The sequence below is a fragment of the Hyperolius riggenbachi genome, chromosome 3 (genome assembly GCF_040937935.1).
Source record: "Hyperolius riggenbachi isolate aHypRig1 chromosome 3, aHypRig1.pri, whole genome shotgun sequence".
Lineage (NCBI taxonomy): Eukaryota > Metazoa > Chordata > Amphibia > Anura > Hyperoliidae > Hyperolius > Hyperolius riggenbachi.
This window is the reverse complement of record NC_090648.1, coordinates 503,544,899-503,568,859: the sequence shown is the minus strand read 5'-3', so window position 1 is coordinate 503,568,859 and position 23,961 is coordinate 503,544,899. Positions and strand designations below refer to the sequence as shown.

Genomic DNA, 23,961 nt, shown 5'->3' with positions numbered 1-23,961 from the left:
GAGAGCAGGAAAGAGATAAAAATGGTCAATAGTTCATAGATTTTAGCTCTGGCATACTTCAATGAATGTGTCATTGAGCAAAAACAATAAAACCGTTAAAACTTAAAAAGTAGATTTAAACATAAAATAAAACTGTGGAATATCTTAAAAAGTCATTTTTAGGAGACGGAAGATAGCTAGAATCGTTTGTTTCATTAGTTTATTTTCAACTCGGATGACCTTTAAAAAAATACGCAAATACTCATAGTGTGAACAAGGGCAGATTGCAGAGTGCTGCATCCAGAAACCAACAGACCCAAAATGTAATTAAAAACTGTTCACTGGTGCGCAGAATTAGCTGGTAATCTGCAAACGTGTATTCTCTCTAAACCTAAGAACACAGTGAGTGAAAGGCATCTTCTTGAGAAATAATTTTCCCTGGAAATAAGAGAGATAACAGCAGAGGGAGGGACAGCTTCCTGTGTGCCAGGCTATTTATCCAGCTTCCACATCTACAGCAGCTGCCACTGACTCCTCCACTGCCAGAGCTACCAGCGACTAGCAGAGTCCCTCCACATCTACACCAGCTGCCACTGACTCCTCCACTGCCAGAGCTACCAGCGACTAGCAGAGTCCCTCCACATCTACAGCAGCAGCCACTGACTTCTCTACTGCCAGAGCTACCAGCGACTAGCAGAGTCCCTCCACATCTACAACAGCAGCCACTGACTCTTCTACTGCCAGAGCTACCAGCGACTAGCAGAGTCCCTCCACATCTACACCAGCTGCCACTGACTCTTCTACTGCCAGAGCTACCAGCGACTAGCAGAGTCCTTCACCGACGCACAGGTAAGAGCAGCGCTACGCCACGCACTCTGTACACAATTCACTGCGCTCTATACCTATAGATTGAGAAGTAAATGTGATGTGGCAATTTTCCTTCTTCTAAAAAATGGTTTTGCTCAGATAAACTAAACCCACTTAGGGCTGGTGCACACCGAGCGGCTTTTTCAGCGTTTCTGCAGCCGCTTGCGGCTGCGGATCCGCTTGGTCAATGTATCTCAATGGGGTGGTGCACACCAGAGTGGGAGGCGTTTTTCAGAAACGAATCCTCCCGGGGTGAAGCATTTTTTGGATTTCGGATGCGTTTCTGCCTCAATGTTAAGTATAGAAAAAACGTAAACCGTTCTGAAAAACGCCTGTTCAGAGCCGTTTTGCAGGCGTTTTTGTTACAGTAGCTGTTCAGTAACAGCTTTACTGTAACAATACATGAAATCTACTACACCAAAACCGCTACACAAAACCGCAAAACGCTAGCTGAAACGCTACAGAAAAATAAGAAAAAGCTTTTCAAAATCTGCTAGCATTTTGCGGATCTGCTAGCGGTTTTTGGTGTGCACCAGGCCTTAAAGGACAACTGTAATGAGGTATGTGGAGGCTGTCATAGTTAAACAATACCAGTTACCTGGCTGTCCTGCTGGTGTATTTGGCTCCAGGAGTGTCTGAATCACACCAGAAACAAGCATGCAGCTAATCTTGTCAGATCTGATAATAATGTCAGAAACACCTGATCTGCTGCATGCTTGTTTAGGGTCTATGGCTAAAAATATTAGAGGCAGAGGATCAGCAGGACAGCCAGGCAACTGGTATTGCTTAAAAGGTAATAAATATGGCTGCCTCCATATCTGCAGCCGTGTGACACGGCTGTCCCCCAGACTTAAAAGCGATCGGCGGTGATAGGCTGGCGGGGGGAGGCAGGGAGGGAAAATAGTTAAAGAAATAGGGTTTTTATAAAAAAAATAAACAAATATTTGTAAAAAAATAAATAAATAAACATGGGGGGGGGGGGGGGGGGAATCGGACCCCACCAACAGAAAGCACTGTTGGTGGGGAGAAAAGGGGGGGGGGGGAATCACTCGTGTGATGTGTTTACATAAATTAGCCTGGTCACTAGGGGGGTTTAACACTGCAGTCCTCACGAGGTTAAAGTGTACCGGGGGGGGGGGGGGGACATGTGACATGATGAGATAAACATGTATATATTAATAACCAGGCTGTTTTACTTGTTTTATTTTGCTGCTTGAAATAGTTAATTTTTAAGGATGGAAACTTCTGCCTTGTCAGGACCTTGTCAGGAATGTAGTAAACATCACTGATATGCAGATTACAGCCATACAAGTTTTCCTGGCAGAATACATTTTTTTACATATTTCTGAGAGCTGAGGGGGAGAGAATAGGGGTCAATATAGTTCATGTATTTTCATTTAGGGACACTTAATAGACTGCAACTGAGCAGAGACAACAAAACATTCAATCTACTTTCTAAATGTTTAAATATAAAACAAAATCCTGGGATGTCTAAAAAATAAAACATTTTTAGGAGTAGGAGGATAAATACAATTGTTTATCTCATTAGTTTAATTTCACTTCGGGTTCACTTTAAAGGATACATCCGAGCTGTATGAAAATAAAAAAAAAATCCACATACCTGGGGCTTCCTCCAGCCCTGGTTTTTTATTTTTAAGGTGCTCGGACCTTCCCTTTAAGCAATACGAGTTGCCTGGCAGCCCTGCTGGTCTATTTGGCTGCAGTAGTGTTTGAATCACACCAGAAACAAGCATGCAGCTAATCTTGTCAGATCTGACAATAATGTTAGAAACACCTGCATGCTTGTTCAGGGGCTATGGCTGACAGTATTAGAGGCAGAGGAACAGCAGGACAGCCAGGCAATGTGCATTGTGTAGAAGGTAATAAATATGGCAGCCTCCATACGGTATCCCTCTCAGTTCAGGTGTCCTTTAATAGCTCCTGAATATAACTGCTAATTTGTTTTAAAGTGTTCCTAGATTTAGTATTCAGTTGATTCCTTCATAGAATTTAAAGGAGTTCTTTCGCGAAAAAAGTAGGCAGTTAAAAATGTGACAGATGACAGGTTTTGGGCCAGTCCATCTTTTTAAGGGGGATTCTCAGGGCTTTCTTTGTTTTCAACAGCATTTCCTGAACAACAGTTGCAACATTTAACTGACATAATAGTGTGCAAGTGATTAGGGAGGCCGGCTGGTATCTTGCTATTTTGGCAGTTAAACTGTTGTTCAGGAAATGCTGTTGAAAACAAAGAAAGCCCAGAGAATCCCCCTTAAAAAGATGGACTGGCCCAAAACCTGTCATCTGTCACATTTTTTAACTGCCTACTTTTTTCGCAAAAGAACCCCTTTAAGCTCCTAAATTCTCCACACTTTTATGCTTGGTACACATGATGCAATTTTCCGTCAAATTAACAGTCGAAACAATGATTTCCAACCAGGGCCGGCCCTAGACTTTTTGCCGCCTGAGGCAAATTTTGTACAAATTATTGCTGCCGCCCCCCCCCCCCCCCCCCCCGAGCTGGAGGGGTAGCGGGCAGGACAGGGGTATTGGGCCTAGCGGCGGGGAGGGGGTCGGACCTCCCCTCGGACCTCCCCTCCCTCGCCTGGGTCCCCCGTCCTCCGCTCCCCTCCAGCCTTAAATAGATCAGAAGCGCTACTCGTAAGAGGCAGTGGGCGGAGAGGACTCACCTCTTCCTCGCTCGATCCAGCGTGCGCTCCACTGACGTCACTTCCTGCAACGCCGTCCACTTACAATACAGTGGGCGGCGTTGCAGGAAGTGTCGTCAGTGGAGCGCACGCTGGATCGAGGAAGAGGTGAGTCCTCCCCGCCTACTGCCTCTTACGAGTAGCGTTTCTAATTTATTTAAGGCTGGAGGGGTGCGGAGGACGGGGAACCCAGGCGAGGGAGGGGGGGGTCCGACACCCCTCCCCGCCGCTAGGCCCAATACCACCGTCCTGCCCGCTACCCCTCCACCTCGGCGGCCGGCTCCCCGCACCCACCGACGGGCAGATGCCGCCCCTAGAAATGTGCCGCCTGAGGCAAAAGTTTCACCCCGCCTCATGAGCGGGCCGGCCCTGTTTCCAACAAGTCCGATCTGATTTTCGATTGTTTTACTGATCGATTTTGTAAAAAAGTTATCGGAAAATCGATCACAAAAACAATCGGAAATCTAATTGGACCTTGCTGAAATAATCAATTTGACTGCCAATCTGACTAAAAATTGCATCATGTGTACCAGGCGTTAGGAATTTCAAGAATCGTTTTTGCTTTTCTCTGTTCAGGGATATAAATATACTGTAATGTGTGTTGGAACTTATTTGACATCTGTGTATTATTGTGTTATGCAAGTTTTAAAGGACAACTGTAGTGAGACATATATGGAGGCTTCCATATGTATTTCCTTTTAAACAATACCAGTTACCTGGCTCTGCTGCTGGTGTATTTGGCTCCAGGAGTGTCTGAATAACACCAGGAACGAGCATGCAGATAATCTTGTCAGATCTGACAATCATGTCAGAAACACCTGATCTGCTGCATGCTTGTTCAGGGGCTATGGCTGAAAGTATTAGAGGCAGAGGATCAGCAGGGCTGCCAGGCTGGTATTGTTTAAAAGGTTTTGGTGCGCCGTATTAATTATTATGTATACAGTGCTTGGGGGGCCCATAGCTCCTTAGCTACGCCACTGGTAAATAGACTGCGGCTTCGTCGTCTAACAGTCTCCTAGCGGGGGTGCGCACGCTTTCAGCGCGCGATCCCCTGAAATCTCCCCAGGACTTTACACCAATTGGCGTTAAGTGGTCCTGGGGAGCCGCCGCGGCCACGCCCATCGCGGTGACGCGGTCGGCAAGCAGTTAAGGTGCAAGCTAATGATACAATCTTATTTGTCCAATCTTACCATCCTGTAACAAGGGACTACCAAAAGTAACAATTTAGCATGTATTCATTTAGTTTACCTCTCGCCTACATAGATTTGGAACGATTGGACAATAAAGATTGTATCAATACCTTGTGGTCCTTTTGATAGGCTGAAGAGGAGAGAGGTTGAAGAAGGTGGCAGGTGGGTGGGCCTCTTGATGCCCATTGGGCCCTAAGCACCTGTCTAGGTTGCCTGGTGGTGGATGATCCTACTTTGGCTATATCAAAGTTATCGTTGTGCAACACTGGTGGGTGTAGTCTTCTGCACCTACCTGGAGGTGGGAGGCATTTATGGCAGTACTGATCTCTGCTACTGGATGATAATATAGAGAAGGCGCAGTACAGTGTGGACTGTCTCATAGGTGCTGGGGCATTGGCACCACAAAGGTATTTATTACAGAGATAAAAACAAGCGATAACAGACCTCTGTACACACTGATAGCTGCTGAAGTCACAAAACAACCGGATGGAGCTGGCCTCAGTGACTCATTCCAAGGGAACCTGTTTTTGTTTTTTTCATGTTTAACTATTTATTATAGCCAGGTGTCGTTGTTGTTGTATTTTTAAAGTGGATCCGAGATAAACTTTTACTCATTGCATAATTGTGTTCCTTACATATAGTTTATAGGGCATTCCTCAAGCCAAATACTTTTTATGTTTGGTTTTAATACCCTAATTCCCTATAAACTAAGCAAGCCTCGCCCACAGCTTCTCCAGAGAGCCCTGGCACTGTAGCAAGGGCTTATGGGAGCTCAGTCTGGGCAGGAGGAGGTTACTAGCCAGAGATTTCAGAGGTAGAGGGGAGGAGGAGAGGGGACTGAATTTGTCACAGGCTGAGGGCTGGAGATTCAGATCAGCTTGCCTGTGTGTAATGTGACAAAACAGAACATGGCTTCCCTCATTGTATCACAGGAATAAATAATCATAAACCGTTGAAGCTGTTTGCAGCCAGATTTGCTGTGTAAACTATCTAAACTTTAGATAAGATACATATAGATAAGTTACTTGTTATAGTTAGTTTTTCATCTCGGATCCGCTTTAACTGTGCCCATTATTTGGGGACATAAAAGGCGCACAGTTCAGGGCCTGCTGCAGATTCTCTGATTGCTCCACACTGCTTCAGATAACCAGCATGCAATGGAAACTGTTCCGTTGCCGTGCTTTGGTTTCAGTTCGGTCGCGGTGCAATGCACTGCGTGTAGTGGAAACGTGTCCTTAGTGTAAACACAGTATAAACATGCTGCCCCTGTAATCTCTGCACCTGATACAAATGTTTAACCTTGCTTCATGAGAGAACCGGCCCTGCTGGGTAGTGGCTCCATAACTGGGTAGTGGCTTCCATAACTCTCCTGGCTGGCCTAACCTATTGCGGTTGGTTCAAAGGCCCAAGACTGGGCGGCGGCTGCAGGTGGAGAGGGCGGCCCTGGTGAAGGGGGTGAAGATAGGCTGAGGTGGTCCAGGAGATCTGCAGGGGATGGCCCTTGCTGCTGGTAGCTGGAGCTGCAGATCAATGTTAGGTATGTTTTGAACCCATATGAAATCCTCCATCTGATGAGCATGTTTTCTGTCTTGCAGGTCATTGTGTTGACGAACGGTGACAATAAAACCTATCAAAATGGCAGGGGGCCAATCAGGTGAACCCAAAAATGTTTTTCAGGGTAAGCGAGCATTTTTTAAAATTTTGCAAGAATGTCATGTATTGCAATGCGTCACAACAGAAGAGACTAACCCAACATGCTCAAAAATGTATATATCAGCGCTCCAATGCTAATTAACTTGATCAGATGGAACACAAATCCAGTTGCTGCTAAAGTTCAATGCTCCAATCCGCCCGGCGGATTTCCAAGAAATAGCACCCCAGATCATCACAGAACCCCCGCCATGTTTTACGGTTGGGAGAAGGCAGTTTGGATGAAATGCTTCTTTCTGCTGTCTCCCAAGTCCCAACGTACACTCGGCCGGAGGTCGGAAATAAGGTAAACAATGATTCGTCAGAAAGAATCATATTTTTCCACTGCTAGAAAGACCAATTCTGGTGGTTTCTACACCACTCTAAATGCTTTGAAACATTTGCCTTTGAGAGCAGAGGTTTTCTAATTACAGTTCTTCCGTGGAATCCAGATTTGTGCAGCTCCCAACGAACAGTTTTTGTGGAAACTGGGTTCTGTAGGTGTTCTTTCAGCTCTGCAGTGATTTTAGGAGCCGTGGTCTTGCAAGCTTTTCTAACAATTCGACTGTATCTCTCGGACAACTTCGACTTTCGGCCACAACTGTGCTTTGCTGAGGACGTTTTTCCTTCTCTTTCAAAGGCAGTCATTACTTACTTTTGAGACAGTACCTCTTGAAATGCCAAGCATTCGGGCAGTTTCTGTTACAGTAGCGCCTGCCATACAAGCACCAACAATTTCGCCTCTTTGGAAGTCTGAGAGATCTGCCATTTTTATAAATTATAACCAACTTTGGTTTAAATATCTGTAAAAAAAAACAATTCTCTTAATTAAACATATCAAATAACAAAAATAATAAACAAAAAAAATGTAAGATATGTCAAGTTTTGATTGCTTAAAACATGTTCAAAGATTATGATGCCAAAATGTTAGGTGTTTCCATTATTTTGTCCAACCCCTGTAATTATCTGTACTACACAACCAATTCATTATATGTTTTGTTTTTTTTTGCTTCACTTTAACAACGCCGGGGAGTTTAGCGGCAGCGCCTGCACACTGATTCCGGCGACCGAGGCTGTTGGGGGCCATTTAGCTGGCAAAGGAGGGGAACGGGGGGAGCGGTGGGCATCAGGACAGCTCACCGTACAGGCCTGCTTCCCCAAGAGCTGCGGCATAGAGTTTAACCCAGATGCAGCACCAGCTGCAGATTTCTTGCGAAGCCCTGAGCAGGGCCAGTTGACCCTCTATGGGGCTCCAGGCAAAGGTAACCTGGTGCCCCCATCCCTCCGCAAAATTTGAATCTGGGCGGCTGCTGCCCCCCGACCTGCTCCTTAACATTTCTGTGCTTGGTGCACCCGCCAAGCCCACCCCCCGCGCGCTGCCGGAACTCCCTCCAATAGTTCCGCACTGAGTTGGAGCTGCTTGCCTATATTCATCCCACTGCCTGTGTCTTGTAATTGGGTACATGACATGAATGCGCCAGTTCACAAGACACAGGAAGTGGAATGGAGGTTGGGGGCCCCAGCAGTGTTCGGGTCCTTGGGACAATTGCCTGCCCCCCCCCCCCCCCCCGCCTTAATGGAAGCGCTGGCCTTGGCCCTAAGCCAGGCCCAGATTTACCTCACAGGGGCCTATAGACACAGATGTCCTGGCACCCTAGACTTCTCCCTCCATGAACCTACAAACCGCAAGTGTGCTGGCTGGCCCAGCTGTCACTTTCCCCATACTTCCTTTGCCCGTCAAGTAACTACAGGTGCCCCTTAGTATTAGTTAGCCAAAGGTGCCCCCAGTATTAAGTCGCCTCTGATGGAATGGTTATCTTATCAGTGGAATGCCGAGAGCTGGGAAAGTTATCTTTCACTCACACTCCACTCAGGACTCTGCATAGGGAAAGTGGGCGGGAGGCGCTCGAGGAGCAGAGTGAGCCGCCTTTCTATCATCAGGCGCCTGTAGGCACGCGCCTACAGTGCCTTATGGTAAATCCGGCCCTGCCCTAAGCCAATGGCACAGAGACAGAGATGAGAATTCTGGGAAGTCCTGGGCACAAATCCATATAGTGCTGCTATGGTTTCCAGCAGTTACAGCTGTTAGGGCTTATTCACACTATGAGGGCTTTGAGATTATTTTAAGCGCTGGCGTTTAAAAGCGCATGTGCAATAATTTTGAATGTGAGTGTTCTCATATGAGCGATGAGCTTTCTTTCCAATCGCAAACGCGGGTCCTGCACCATTTTCAGAGCGTTTGCGCTTCAATGGAAGGTATAAAAAAAAAAAAATCACTAAGCACTTTAAAAAGCGCTTGGATAAGCAATTTTGTGAGCACTTTTCATCACAAAGTACATTAAAGAGATTCATTTCCAGGTCAAAGAGTTCACTTCCTGATTGTCTGCAGAAAAAAAAGTGCTAATCGACAAACAAAAGCGCTTTGCAAAATCGCAAATCACTACAAAAAAAAACCACAGACAAAATTGCTTTAAAAAGCGCTCACGAAGTGGGTCCATCTTAAAATGGCGCCTGCGAATAATGGTGCACAGTGTTGCTGCTAATCCGTTTGTCGCTTATCGATATTTAACGTTAATCCTTATCGTTATTTAGCGTTAATAATCAGAACCCTCTCGGTACCTATCCCTAACCCCTAAACCCCCCCTGGTGGTGCCTAACCCTAACCACCCCCCTGGTGGTGCCTAACCCTAAGACCCCCCTGGTGGTGCCTAACCCTAACCACCCCCCTGGTGGTGCCTAACCCTAACCACCCCCCTGGTGGTGCCTAACCCTAATTATTCCCCTGGTGGTGCCTAATGCTAAGACCCCCCTGGTGGTGCCTAACCCCAACCACCCCTCTGGTGGTGCCTAACCCTAAGACCCCCCCCCCCTGGTGGTTCCTAACCCTAACCACTCCCCTGGTGGTGCCTAACCCTAACCACACCCCTGGTGGTTCCTAACCCTAAGACCCCCCTAGTGGTGCCTAACCCTAAGACCCCCCTGGTGGTGCCTAACCCTAACCACCCCCCTGGTGGTGCCTAACCCTAACCACCCCCCTGGTGGTGCCTAACCCTAACCACCCCCCTGGTGGTGCCTAGCCCTAACCACCCCCCTGGTGGTGCCTAACCCTAACCACCCCCCTGGTGGTGCCTAACCCTAACCACCCCCCTGGTGGTACCTAACCCTAACCACCCCCCTGGTGGTACCTAACCCTAACCACCCCCCTGGTGGTACCTAACCCTAAGACCTCCCTGGTGGTGCCTAACCCCAAATCTCCCCTGGTGGTGCCTAACCCTAAGACCCCCCTGGTGGTGCCTAACCCCGAATCTCCCCTGGTGGTGCCTAATCCTAACCTTGACAGTGTTACATTAAATCCATTCACTGTTTTGCAGTTAAATAACATCTGCTGTTTGGCTTATGTAGGGCGCTATTGATAAATAACGTTACTGTGGGCAATAACGTCTGCTGTTTGGCATATGAACGGCACTATTGATAAATAACGTTACTGTGTGCCATTTTTCTTCTTTTTTCCCTGTGTGCCATTATTATGCAGTACTAACGATAAATAGCGATAAGCGTATCTTTTTAATGCGGCGCCATTTGTATGCATAGGCGCGGTGCGCTATTATTCACTGATCCGCACGAAGCACTCAGCTCTTGCGATTTATAATGTGAAGAAAGCCTCCCAGATGGGAATTTATCACAGTATTCATGTGATCAAAGGTTGCGATTGCTTGTAAACCGCCTTTTTTCTTCTTTTTAGTTGGGGAGAACATTCTTGGGCAAGTGAAAAAACTGAAGGGAAAAAAGAATGAAGACAAACATTCCCAGAAGCAAGATGAGAAGGATGGACAGAAGAAGGGCTGAGAGGTAACAAGGGGCCAAATGCTGACCTATAAACAGCAATATGAACTTTCACGCATGTCTTTAGCCTATGGAAAGATTACATGTAGTGACAGCAGAGTTTCTGAGCACAGGCCATCCAGGCAAAGGGCTGGGGTGAACTCTAATGTACAGGGCACAATACAGGGGCAAACACTTTTTCAAGGGGGAATTCCTGAAAGGTTTCCCTCAGCCACACACAATACAGTATAATAATATGGTAGGACATCCTGCTGAGTACACATAATGCAATTTCCTGTCCAACTGACAGGATCTGACAATTATTTCCTAAATGTCCAATCTGCTCTCACCCGACAACGGGATAGATCAGGAGCAGTTTGGATACAGATAATAATGAGGACAGCCGACATTGCTAATGAAGGGGAAAGTGAAGAATTCACACAGCAAGGCACAGGGCTGTGCTCATACCTGACTCTGTAAACTTCCCCAGAGCTGCTCCATGCTCTGTACACACGCTGCTGCCCCATGCTCTGTGTGTCACTACAGGGCCTCTTTACTGCATACTACTATATGCCACTACAGGGCCTTTTTACTGCATTCTGCTATATGTCACGACAGGGCCTCTTTACTGAATTCTGCTATATGTCACTACAGGGCCTCTTTAACCCTCCTGGCGGTATGAAAAATTCCGCCAGGAGGCAGCGCGGCAGTTTTTTTTTTGTTTTTGTTTTTTTAAAATCATGTAGCGAGCCCAGGGCTCCCCCCGCCCTCTTCGATCGCCTTCGGTGATCTCCGATCAGGAAATCCCGTTCAAAGAACGGGATTTCCTGGAGGGCTTTCCTCGTCGCCATGGCGACGGGGCGGGATGACGTCAGCGACGTCATTGGGAGTCCCAATCCACCCCTCGGCGCTGCCTGGCACTGATTGGCCAGGCAGCGCACGGGGTCTGGGGGGGGGCCGCGCGCCGCAACGGATAGCAGGCCGGCAGCGATCAGTGTGCTGCCGCAGCTAGCATAGTGCTAGCTGCATCCAGCAAAAAAAAAATTAAGAAAATCGGCCCAGCAGGGCCGGAGAAAACCTCCTGCGCGGCTTACCCCGAACTACGTTCAGGGTTACCGCCAGGAAGGTTAATGATATCTGAGGTTTTTGCAGTGGCTGATGTAACAAGAATATAAATTGCTGCGCAGCCTGTACTACTACAACACGCTAACTAACCTTTATTTATATTTATCTTTTAGGTTGTGATGATGACCGCATCATGTCGCCGCAGTTTCAAGACACAGCATCATTTTACAGAATATATAATGTCTATTAATCTTCTGTAGAGTAAATTCCTATGGCTACAGAACTGTTTAATAACATGATTTTGGAATGTGCCCACATGCATACATCCGGGCTGGCCAGGAACCACCTGGTATAGGCGATATTACATGGCGTAACCATTGATACATAGGGCCTGATTCACAAAGCGGTGCTAACAGTTAGCACGCTGGTAAAAAGCCCTTTATCATGCCTAAACTAAGTTTAGGCATGATAAGTTTAGGTGTGATAAGTTTAGGCGTGATAAGTTTAAGCACCAACTGGGCTAGCACCGCAGTGCACAGCTGATCAAAAGTTTTGCGCTAGCAAAGTCTGGTGCACTTCGCATAGAGTTTAATGGCGCTGCTTTGCGTGCGGGACTTTGCGTGCGATCTAAACTTATCTAAACTTAGCATGCCTAAACTTATCACGCCTAAACTGGCTTTTCACCAGCGTGGTGCAATGGTTATCACGCCTAAAGTCTTTTAGGCATGATAACTGAGTTATCACCGCTTTGTGAATCAGGCTCATAGTCATTTATTAGTAGTACAAACTTTGATTTCCAAGCATTCTCTGTATCAATGTGATTTGCCTTCTTAATACAGAAGGTAATTGTGACCATTTAGATACACTTAAATCTGAATTATCGCAAATACCTTCTGTTGTAAGCAGGCAAATTAGTAGGAGGGCTTTTTCGGTCTCTTTTGTCCCTCTATACATTCCTAGTGGTTTGGGTCACCCTGAGCTGCTTGGTTACTCTGTTGTACTGGTCCAAGCCCCTATTCCCTAGAACCATATCAATCCCTGCCATGTACTGATGAGGACTAATGGTGGCCACTAACAATCCAATTTCTAGTGAATAATCGTTCAAGCGTTCAGAAATTCTGATTGAAAGGGAAATCCTTCACTACACCATCAACGAACCAATCTTTGCTTCCTATCAATCGCAACCAACAAGAAAATTCAAATTTTGGTTCGATGAAAATCCAATCAGACGACTGTTTTTATAATCGTTTGTAATTGATTGTGCCCATCAACAGAGATTATTTACAACCAACCAATCGTTCAAAAAAATGTTTTTGATTGTTACTTATACAATCAATAGTCAATAGTTTTATTAAAAAAAAAACAAAAAAAAAAAACAAACAAACAGGAAACTCAATTGATTTGATTGTCTTATGTATGGCCACCTCATACAATCATTGGAAAGTATGCTTCACTGTCACTGTAAATCCATGCGCTTTGTGGTAATGCACTGCATAATGATGCTGCACTCCGTTATACCGCAACGCACCGAGCGCACTGCGAACATCATATAGGTGCAGCACAAAGCAGCCGTTATACCGCAACACACCGAGCGCACTGCGAACATCATATAGGTGCAGTACAAAGCGGCCGTTATACCGCAACGCATCACTGTGAACCTGGCCTTAGGGCCCGTTCAGACTGCACGCGTTTCCAGCCGCGTTTTGGAAACGCGTGCAGGAGGCCGACACGCACGACATCAGACAGTGCATAGAGTGCACTGTCTGATGTTCACACTGCATGCAATCCGGACCTGTGCGGTCCGGGAACGCATGCTGCACGCAGATTTTACAAAAACGCGCGGCTGTCCCATTCACTTTTCAGTGATGGGATCAGCCACGCAACGCACATAAACGCGGATGGCGTGCGTTCGTACGCGTTGTGGTCCGCACACGTTCCGCACACATCCATCTGAAAATGGCGCCTGTGAATAATGGCGCACAGTGTTGCCGCTAATCCGTTTGCCGCTTATCGCTATTTAACGTTAAAGCCTTATTGTTATTTAGCGTTAAAGCCTTATTGTTATTTAGCGTTAAAGCCTTATTGTTATGTAGCGTTAACACACAGAACCCTCTCTGTACCTATCCCTAAACCCCCCAGTGGTGCCTAACCCTAACCACCCCCCTGGTGGTGCCTAACCCTAACCACCCCCCTGGTGGTGCCTAACCCTAACCACCCCCCTGGTGGTGCCTAACCCTAACCACCCCTCTGGTGGTGCCTAACCCTAACCACCCCCCTGGTAGTGCCTAACCCTAACCTTGACAGTGTTACATTAAATCCATTCATCGTTTTGCAGTTAAATAACTTCTGCAGTTTGGCTTATGTAGGGCGCTATTGATAAATAACGTTAGTGTGTGCCACTATTGTTAAATAACGTTAGTGTGTGCCACTATTGATAAATAACGTTAGTGTGTGCCACTATTGATAAATAACGTTACTGTGTGCCGTTTTTCTTCTTTTTTTCCCTGTGCGCCATTATTATGCAGTACTAACGATAAATAGCGATAAGCGTATCTTTTTAATGCGGCGCCATTTCTATGCATAGGCACTGTGCGCCATTATTTACTGATCCCGTTCCGCACGCATGGCCATCCGCATTTGTGATGTGAACCGGCCCTTAGAAGGAGTTCCACCTCAAAACAATACTTTTACTTATTTTTTGGGGGGTAAATGTTGTAGGCATTTAATGTGACATAGTTGCAAAGAGATTTGCAGTTTAGAATAGATATGCTTGTACATACTGTATAGCGCCCCCTTTGGTATTGTGTATAGCGCTCTGTTGTTGTTGCAATAAAAACATTTTTTGAAGCTAATGTGGCTACTTTTATATTTTATCACGCTGACATGACACGCCATTTTCAGTGGCGTAGCTAAGGAGCTGTGGGCCCCGATGCCAGTTTTACATTGGGGCCCCCCAAGCACTCTATAAATAGCAATTGCTACGGCTCATCAAAACCTGCCAATGGCAACTACAGTGAGGTGCAAGAAGGGGATGGGGAACAGCTTGTTACTAATTACCCCCAAGCACTCTATACATAGCAATCCCTGCCAATGGCAACTACAGTGTCAGAGGAGCAAGAAGGGGATGGGGAGCAGCTTGTTACTGATTACCCCCAAGCACTCTATACATAGCAATCCCTGCCAATGGCAACTACAGTGTCAGAGGTGCAAGAAGGGGATGGGGAGCAGCTTGTTACTAATTACCCCCAAGCACTCTATACATAGCAATCCCTGCCAATGGCAACCACAGTGTCAGAGGTGCAAGAAGGGGATGGGGAGCAGCTTGTTACTAATTACCCCCAAGCACTCTATACATAGCAATCCCTGCCAATGGCAACTACACTGTCAGAGGTACAAGAAGGGGATGGGGAGCAGCTTGTTACTGATTACCCCCAAGCACTCTATACATAGCAATCCCTGCCAATGGCAACTACAGTGTCAGAGGTGCAAGAAGGGGATGGGGAACAGCTTGTTACTGATTACCCCCAAGCACTCTATACATAGCAATCCCTGCCAATGGCAACTACAGTGTCAGAGGAGCAAAAAGGGGATGGGGAGCAGCTTGTTACTGATTACCCCCAAGCACTCTATACATAGCAATCCCTGCCAATGGCAACTACAGTGTCAGAGGTGCAAGAAGGGGATGGGAAACAGCTTGTTACTGATTACCCCCAAGCACTCTATACATAGCAATCCCTGCCAATGGCAACCACAGTGTCAGAGGTGCAAGAAGGGGATGGGGAGCAGCTTGTTAATGATTACCAGTATTCAAAGTATCTATAGAAGTGATTATTATGAGTACAGGACCAATAGAGAGCTAATACTGTGGTTGAGGGAGGGTGCTTCAGGGCCCCTCAAGACCAAGGGCCCCGATGTGGTGGCAACTGGCAACCTCTGCACCCCCTATTGCTACGCCTCTGGCCATTTGATAGATTGCACAGACACTGCTCCATTAGGCTCTGCTGTCTGACCCAGATTCCTGTACGGACTCCTTCTGAACACAATAATCCAGAGGAATGCCTTGCCCAGCCTCACCTTTCATTCTATATACATCCTGTGATCAGGGGCGTAACAATAGACCCTGCAACGGATGCAGCTGCAGGGGGAGCCCAGAAGCCATAGGGGGCCCCGTCTTGAAAGACTGACAACTAATAGGATTTTTTTTTCCCTTTTGGGGCTAATTGGACCATGCCTTGTAAGGGTTTTTTCGCTTCCTCTGGATCAACAGGGATATGTGAGGGAGCAGGCTGGAGTTGTACTTTGTTCTCTGGTTGAACTCGATCACATCGACACGGGCCGATGCGCCCTTATCAATCGAGCCACTGACGGCTCGATTGATAATTTCTGACAGGTCCGATGACCCGCCGGATCGATACCCTGCTCGATCCCCGTGGGCGGACAATAGCGGAGAATCGAGCAGAAGATAAGGAGCGCCCGCGGGGACGCGGTGGGAGTTGATCCACCGGGTCGACCTGTGTATGCCCAGCATTAGGCCAAGGAGAGAAAAAACATTCTTCTCTCTGCACAATTGTTCTAATGACTGCATCTGCTCAGCCACTGATAAGGAATTATACAAAGTTTTGTAGACAAAGATTTGTAGACTGTTCCTATTCAGTGTGCAGAGGGGGAGGGGGCGCCATCCAAAGTTTTACGGGGGGGGGGGGGGGGCAGTGATTTCTAGTTATGCCCCTGCCTGTGATATCTCCCATGAGTGTGTTTACAAGAATCTCCTGTGAATAGAGCCGAGAAATAGAGGCAGCAATTGGGGTTGCTTATTGTGTATCTGATCACTGATCACCCTCCCCTCCCCTCCCCCCCCCCATTAGGAAGCGGACATGCAAATTGCCCCCACCTAGCTGAACAGGTTAAAGGTGTCATTGACCTCCCTGGCGGGACGCAGTTAATGAGGCTGTGTCCGCGGGAGGGATTTTTAGAATAAAAGTTGTTTGAAACTTCGTAGCTAGCACTAGGCCAGCTACCTGTGGCCCCAAAGTCCTCCGGCACCTATCTGCTCCCCCCGATCGCCGCCGGCAACACTCACCCGTCCGCGATCTCGCGAGAGCCGCAGCTTCCCAATTAGCTTCAGTCGATCGGACGTCATCGACATCATGCGCAGTCCCGATCCTCCCCATAGCGCAGCCTGGAGTCAGCTCCAGGAGGCTGCGCCATCGCGGGATCCCTGGGGGGTATGTATTGCGGCGGGGATCGGAGGAGAGCGGAGGCACTTGGGGGGCACAGGTAGCTAGCTAAGTGCTAGCTGAAGACTATTGCACAAATTTTATTTAAAAAAATCCCCCCGGGGACATGCGATCAGGGCCGAATTTAGGGCAAGGCCTGCTAGGCCATGGCCTAGGGCACCACAGGAGCAAGGGCACCAAAGCAGCAGGCTAAACTGGTGCAAGCTTTCAAATGCTGCAATGTAGGGAGATCAGGCAAGTGCCTGACTGCAGTACTCTGCTGCTAGCTGCCTGTGCAGTGGCCACCTTGCTCTCTGTGCACGTTTGCATTGTGGCCGGCGGCTATGGACTTGGGCAGCATTGGAGACGGAAAGGAAGAGGAAGCTTCTGCACTGGAGACGAGCGGAGAAATGAGTGACACTGATGGCTGCTGCGGTGTGAAGGTGAGCTGGCTACCTATACTGAAAGGGGGTGGGAAAAGGAGGGGTTAAGGGAGTCATCTGGCTACCTATACTGGAGGGAAGGGGGAGGGGTCATCTGGCTACCTATACTAGAGGGAAAGGGGGAGGAGTCATCTGGCTACCTATACTAGAGGGAAAGGGGGAGGAGTCATCTGGCTACCTATACTAGAGGGAAAGGGGGAGGAGTCACCTGGCTACCTATACCAAAGGGGAGCGGTTGGTGGCAGTGGCCTTGGGCGGTAAAGAGTACAAATCCGGCCCTGCATGCGATCCCCTGCGGCGGCTACCCTGACACTGTGTCAGGCTTACCGAGAGAGGTAAAGGACCCCTTACCTATTCAGAAAAGGTTTAAGATAAAACAAAACACTGTATTAGGCCTAGCACACACGATGAGATTTTTAGGCAGATTTCCTGCCAGATCGATTATTTTCAACATATCTGATTTCGATCGATTTTTTTCCATAGACGTGAGCGGAAAATCGATCGAAACCAGGTCGGGCATGTTGAAAATAATCAATGTGGCAGGAGATCTGCCTGAAAATCTCATTGTTTGTACTAGGCATTAGAGGACAACCGTAATGAGAGGAATCTGGAGGCTGCCATATTTATTTCCTTTTAAACCATACCAGTTACCTGGCAGCCCTGCTGATCTATTTGGCTGCAGTAGTATCTGAATCACACCAGAAAGAAGCATGCAGATAATCTTGTCAGATCTGACAAGAATGTCAAACTCCTGATATGCTGCATGCTTGTTCAGGGGCTATGGCTAAACGTATTAAGGTGGCCACACACCATACAATTTTTAAATATCTGTTCAATGTAAGAATTGCAATCAATTTTTCTGACTGATTGTAACATTTCAAAAATATGACCAATGTACCACACACCTGTGTTCAATTTTCCCCAATTATGATACAAATGATTGGACAAAATTGCTAGGGTGTGTATATTAATAAATTGACAATCTAACACACACCATAAAATCTTTAGAAAGATTGAAGAAAAATATCTGGCATTCCGGATCGATAAAAATAGAAGAAAATTGGAAATCCGATCGGATTTTTCAGTCGAATGAAAAAAAAAAAGCTTTCGATATTTTCGGGAGATCCGATCATATTTATCAAATAGCCGTAAAATCAGATCATTTTATTGTATTGTGTGTGGCCACCGTTAGAGACAGAAGATCAGCAGGACTGCCAGGCAACTGGTATTGTTTAAAAGCAAATAAATATGGCAGCCTCCTTATCCCTCTCATTTCAGCTGACATTTAAAGTAATTTAGTAAAAAAAATTCACACTTGGCTTAATAAAAGAATGATTAACCCATTGTCTGTAGTCACCACATCTCTCCCACGACCATCTCAGGATCAGCACATCTGAATCAGGGGCATACCAACAGGGCTCCAACTACTACTTAAAGAGAAACTCCGACCAAGAATTGAACTTCATCCCAATCAGTAGCTGATACCCCCTTTTACATGAGAAATCTATTCCTTTTCACATACAGACCATCAGGGGGCGCTGTATGACTGATATTGGGGTGAAACCTCTCCCACAAGAAACTCTGAGGACTGTGGTACTCCTGGCAGTTTCCTGTCTGCGAACCTTGTTGCATTGTGGGAAATAGCTGTTTACAGCTGTTTCCAACTGCCAAATAAGCATGCAGCAGCTACATCACCTGCCCACAGTAAAAATGTCACCATGTAATAAATGTCAGAATGTAAATCAGGGATTTAAAAGATTTTACAATGGGCAAACACATACTAAATCATTTATACATAATTATTGTAAAAATGAAGAACTTTTTTTTTATTACATTTTCACTGGAATTCCTCTTTAAAGCAGAACTGTAATGTTGCAAAAAACAAGCAGTTTCCCTTACCCTGGGCTTCCCCAAGCCCCCAGCTGCCGTCCTGTCCACGCCGGTCCTGCACGAGCCTCCGTTCTCCTGCCGCGGTGCAGTTTTGTTACCGTAGTGCATGAGGCTATTGCTGGCAGGAATGCGAAGAAAGCTATGCGTAGCCCGGGCCGCACAGGCGCAGTTGCCGTCGACTTACAAGTCGACTGTAACAAAACTGCACCATGGTGTGTAGGGATGCCTCTAGCCATTTTGTCACTCCAGGCGAGAAAACCTGTGGTGCCCCCCCCCCCCCACCCTCATGTCGCAGCCTCATGAAAATAATCGTAATGCAGCAGCTTTTTGCTAGACAATAATCTTAATGCAGCAGTGTTTCACCAGAAAATAATCATAATGCAGCAGCGTTTCACAAGAAATTACATTTATTGCGGCAGCGTTTCACCAGAAAATACACAAATACACATAGGCAGTGCTCCTAGTCACCCCCCCCCCCCCCCTTCCCATTAGTTCCCCTAATAACCCCAATACCTGACTGAACCTATAAGAAAAAAAACATTTACTCACCTGCAGAAGACTGCTCTCCCGGCCTCCCTCCGGCGCGCAGCAGCTCCCCCGATGATCTTCATGCAGCAACTCCGGCTGCAAAACTCACATGCTAACAGGCAGGGCAGGGCTACAGGAAAATTGCGCCCAAAGCCTTGCAATGGAGACACAAATGGTCCTGCCTGCTGGAACCCACAGACTCCACAGGCTGCAGAAGGGAGCTTACGGGCTGCGGCCAGTGAACTGGCAGAGCGTCTATTAGACGTCGCAAGCCAGTTCACCACCTGGGAACACACAATCTGGCGGGGGGTTGGTGGCCGCGGTCCCCCCCCCCCCCCCATGCCTCCACCTGCAAAGCACATGAGACCACCTGGTTGGCCTAGTGGACCAGGCACCTCTGCAAGAGGGTCAGGAGGAGTCACAAAGGGGAACACAAGGAGTCACAAAGGAGAACAGAAGGAATCACAGGGGAACTAAAGGAGGCACACAGAGGGCAGAAGGAGGCACAATGGGGGACAGAATGAGGCACAAAGGGGGACAGAAGGAGGCACACAGCGGGACATAGGGAGGCACAGGGGGACAGAAGGAGGCATGAGGGTTAGAAGTCACAAAGGAGGACAGAAGGAGGTACACAGAGGGGCAGCGAGAGGTGCAGGGGTACAGAAGAAGGCATGAGAGCTAGAAGGAGGTACGGGGGGATTGAATGAGGCACACAGGGGGACAGAAGGTGGCATGAGGGTCAGAAGTCACAAAGGAGGACAGAAGGAGGACAGAAGGAGGTACACAGAGGGTCAGCGGGAGGTACAGGGGTACAGAAGAAGGCATGAGAGCCAGAAGGAGGCACAGGGGGACAGAAGGAGGCATGAGGGTTAGAAGTCACAAAGGAGGACAGAAGGAGGTACACAGAGGGGCAGCGGGAGGTGCAGGGGTACAGAAGAAGGCATGAGAGCTAGAAGGAGGTACGGGGGGATTGAATGAGGCACACAGGGGGACAGAAGGTGGCATGAGGGTCAGAAGTCACAAAGGAGGACAGAAGGAGGACAGAAGGAGGTACACAGAGGGTCAGCGGGAGGTACAAGGGTACAGAAGAAGGCATGAGAGCCAGAAGGAGGCACAGGGGGACTGAAGGAGGCACACAGGGGGACAGAAGGAAGCACAAAGTGGGGCAGCAGGAGGTACAAAGGGGGACAAAGGGAGGCACAGGGGATAAGAAGGAGGCACAATGGAGGACAGAAAAAGCACAAAAGGGGGACAGAAGACGGCAGATGGGGATGTAAGGAGAGACAAGGAAGTACAGGGGGACAGACAGAGCCACAGGGAGACAGAAGAAGGCACACAGGGGGACTGAAGAGGCACATGGAGAAAGAAGGAGGCACAGGAGCAGTGCAGAATGAAACAGAGAGCAGGGTAGGTGTTTTCTCTAATGTTCCCACTGGTAAAATACATGAGGGTGCTTTGTCTCTGGTTCGCTTTAAAGCGGACCTGAATTCAGAACTTCCTCTCTGCTCTAAAAGATAAGCAACTGCATAACCTTTAAAGAAAAACATTTCTTTGTTACAGCTGATACAAATCCTGCTATAAATCTGCAGTGTGTCTACTTCCTGCTTTCATGGCAGTAGACATATTGTTAACATCCTGTGTTTACAAATTAGCTGCTCTGCCGAGGCAGCAGAGATTCCTGAGCTGACACAGCTGAGAGATCAAATTATGGTAGTGATCAGTCACAGAGGGGGAGTTAGACAGGCTAAACTCTCTAAATGCACACAGGGTGCATTACTCTGTTTTCCTTCTGCCCAGTGCAAGAAATCAGGTCCATTTTAATGATGATGGCAGCAGAGGTGCTGCTAATAAATATTCCATTACTTCTGCCTCATCTAAATATGTAGTCATTTCCGTGAAAAGTAATCACAGTAATTGGCCTGGATGTGCTCACATAAGCCTGACACACATGTCCTGGAAATCACAAAGCTGTTTGCTTATCTCTGCTTAATCTAGGAGGAAACACAAGTCTAAACAACCCCAAAAAAACCCCCAAAACTTAAAGAGAATCTGTATTGTTAAAATCGCTCAAAAGTAAACATACCAGTGCGTTAGGGGACATCTCCTATTCCCCTCTGTCACAATTTCGCCGCTCCTCGCTGCATTAAAAGTGGTTAAAAACAGTTTTAAAAAGTTTGTTTGTAAACAAACAAAATGGCCGCCAAAACAGGAAGTAGGTTGATGTACAGTATGTCCACACATAGAAAATACATCCATACATAAGCAGGCTGTATACAGCATTCCTTTTGAAACTCAAGAGATCATTTGTGTGTTTCTTTCCCCATGCACTGAAGTTTCAGGCTGCTCGTTTCTTCCTGCAAACAGCTTTGCCCTTGTTTGTAATTCCTCAGTATGTGAAAGCCCAGCCAGCTCAGAGGACGATTTATCCAGCTGATTAGAGCAGCTTCTCTCTTCTCTCTTATCTAAATAACACACAGACAGTGTGCATAGAGGGGCCAGAAAGGGTGAGTTCATAGCAGAACCACAACACTGAAGAACTTGGCAGCCTTCCAGACACAGGCCGACAAGTCTGACAGGGGAAAGATACATTGATTTATTACAGAGACTGTCATAGTAGAAAGTGCTGCAGTTAGCCAGAACACATTAGAATAGCTTTTGGAACATGTAGGATGATAAAAAACAGGATGCAATTTTTGTTACGGAGTCTCTTTAAAGAGAAACTCCAACCTAGAATTGAACTTTATCCCAATCAGTAGCTGATACCCTCTTTTACATGAGAAATATGATTTTAACAAACAGACCATCAGGGGGCGCTGTATGACTGATTTTGTGCTGAAACCCCTCCCACAAGAAGCTCTGAGTACCGCGGTACTCTGGGCAAACTGCCACAATGTAACAATGTTCACAGACAGGAATTAGCTGTTTACAGATGTCTCTAACAGCCAAAACAGCTAGGAGCAGCTACATAACCTGCCCACAGTAACAATGTCACCATGTAATAAATGTCAGGATGTAAATCTGGGAGAGGAAAGATTTTACAATCAGCAAACACTGACTAAATCATTTATACATAATTATGGTAAAAAATGAAGCACTTTTTTTTACTACATTATTTTCACTGGAGTTCCTCTTTAAGTCTAATTTAGGCCTCTTTCACAGTGTGACGTTAAAATCGCACGTTAGAAAATTTTTTAACGTGGACTAACGCACAGCAATACAAAGTCTATGCGACATTCACAGTGCACACGCTGCGTTGTATGTAACGTGTAGCAATATTTGGAAAGTGCTGCATGCTGTGCGTTTAGCAATAAATCTGCTGCGTTGTGTGTTGCACATGCTCAGTAAGGTGTTTTTTTTTTAATGTAACGCATGCGCCGTTTTCGTTCCATTACTGTGCGACGAAAACGGCGCACCAAACACAGGGCTAAAGAATGTACTATAACGTCCTAGTCTTTCAATGCGTTGCATTAGGAGCACATTATGCGACCTTAACATCGCATCAAACGCACCGTCCCACTGTGAAAGAGGCCTAAAAGGACCACTATCGCGAAAATCACAACATTTTAAATACATGTAAACCCATACAAATACAAAGTACATTTCTTCCAGAGTAAAATAAGACATAAATTACTTGCCTCTTATGTTGCTGTCACTTACAGTAGGTAATAGAAATCTGACCGAACCGACAGGTTTTGGACTAGCCAATCTCCTCATGGAGGATTTTAAAGGTTTTGGTTAGTTTCAAAACCACTTGGTGAATGACAGTTGTTCAGTTCAACTGCCAAAAATGGTGCAGGGAGACTGGCCAGCATTTTTGTATAAATCCTTTTCAGGGAGTGTCTTTATAAAGAATCATGCTGGGAATCCCCCTAGAAGAGATGGACTAGCCCAAAACCTGTCGGTAATGTCAGATTTCTATTTCCTATTGTAAGTGACAGCAACCTAGGAGAAAAGTAATTTTAAGGCTCATTTTCCTCTGGAAGAAATGTACTTCTTATCAGAATGTGTTTACACATAATTTAAATTTTACATTTTTTCGGGATAGTGGTCCTTTAATATTGGAATTAGCATTTGCAAAGCATAAAATAGAGTTAAAGTTAAAGGACACCTGAAATGATAGGGATATGGAGGCTGATAGCTTTATTTCCTTATATGCAATACATGTTGCCTGGCTGTCCAGCAGATCAGATGTTTCTAACATTGTTAGCTCTGACTAAGGCCCAGTGCACACCAAAACCGCTAGCAGACCCGCAATACGCTAGCGGTTTTGGGAGCTGATTTCAGAGCGATTCTAGGTATGTTTAGAGAGGTTTTCTAAACATACCTAGCGGTTTTGCGTGCGTTTTTGTGTAGCAGATTACACATATTGTTACAGTAAAAGCTGTTACAGAACAGCTACTGTAACAAAAATGCCTGGCAAACCGATCTGAACTAGCGTTTTTCAGAGCGGTTTGCGTTTTTCCTATATTTTACATTGAGGACGAAACGCTTCCGAAATCCGCAAACGCGCAGCAGGAGGCGCGTTTGCGGCTTGGCAAAAAACTCAAACCGCCGGTGTGCACCATCC

At 46.7% G+C, this 23,961-nt stretch overlaps 1 long non-coding RNA gene across 1 annotated transcript; it reads left to right on the top strand.

The window, feature by feature from the left end:
* The first annotated feature begins 469 nt into the window (after positions 1-469).
* Positions 470-14,169, top strand: LOC137564449 (uncharacterized). Its single transcript, XR_011030599.1, has 4 exons — positions 470-828; positions 6,337-6,419; positions 10,173-10,279; positions 11,491-14,169. It is a non-coding gene; the product is annotated as an uncharacterized lncRNA (long non-coding RNA).
* Positions 14,170-23,961: the final 9,792 nt, after the last annotated feature.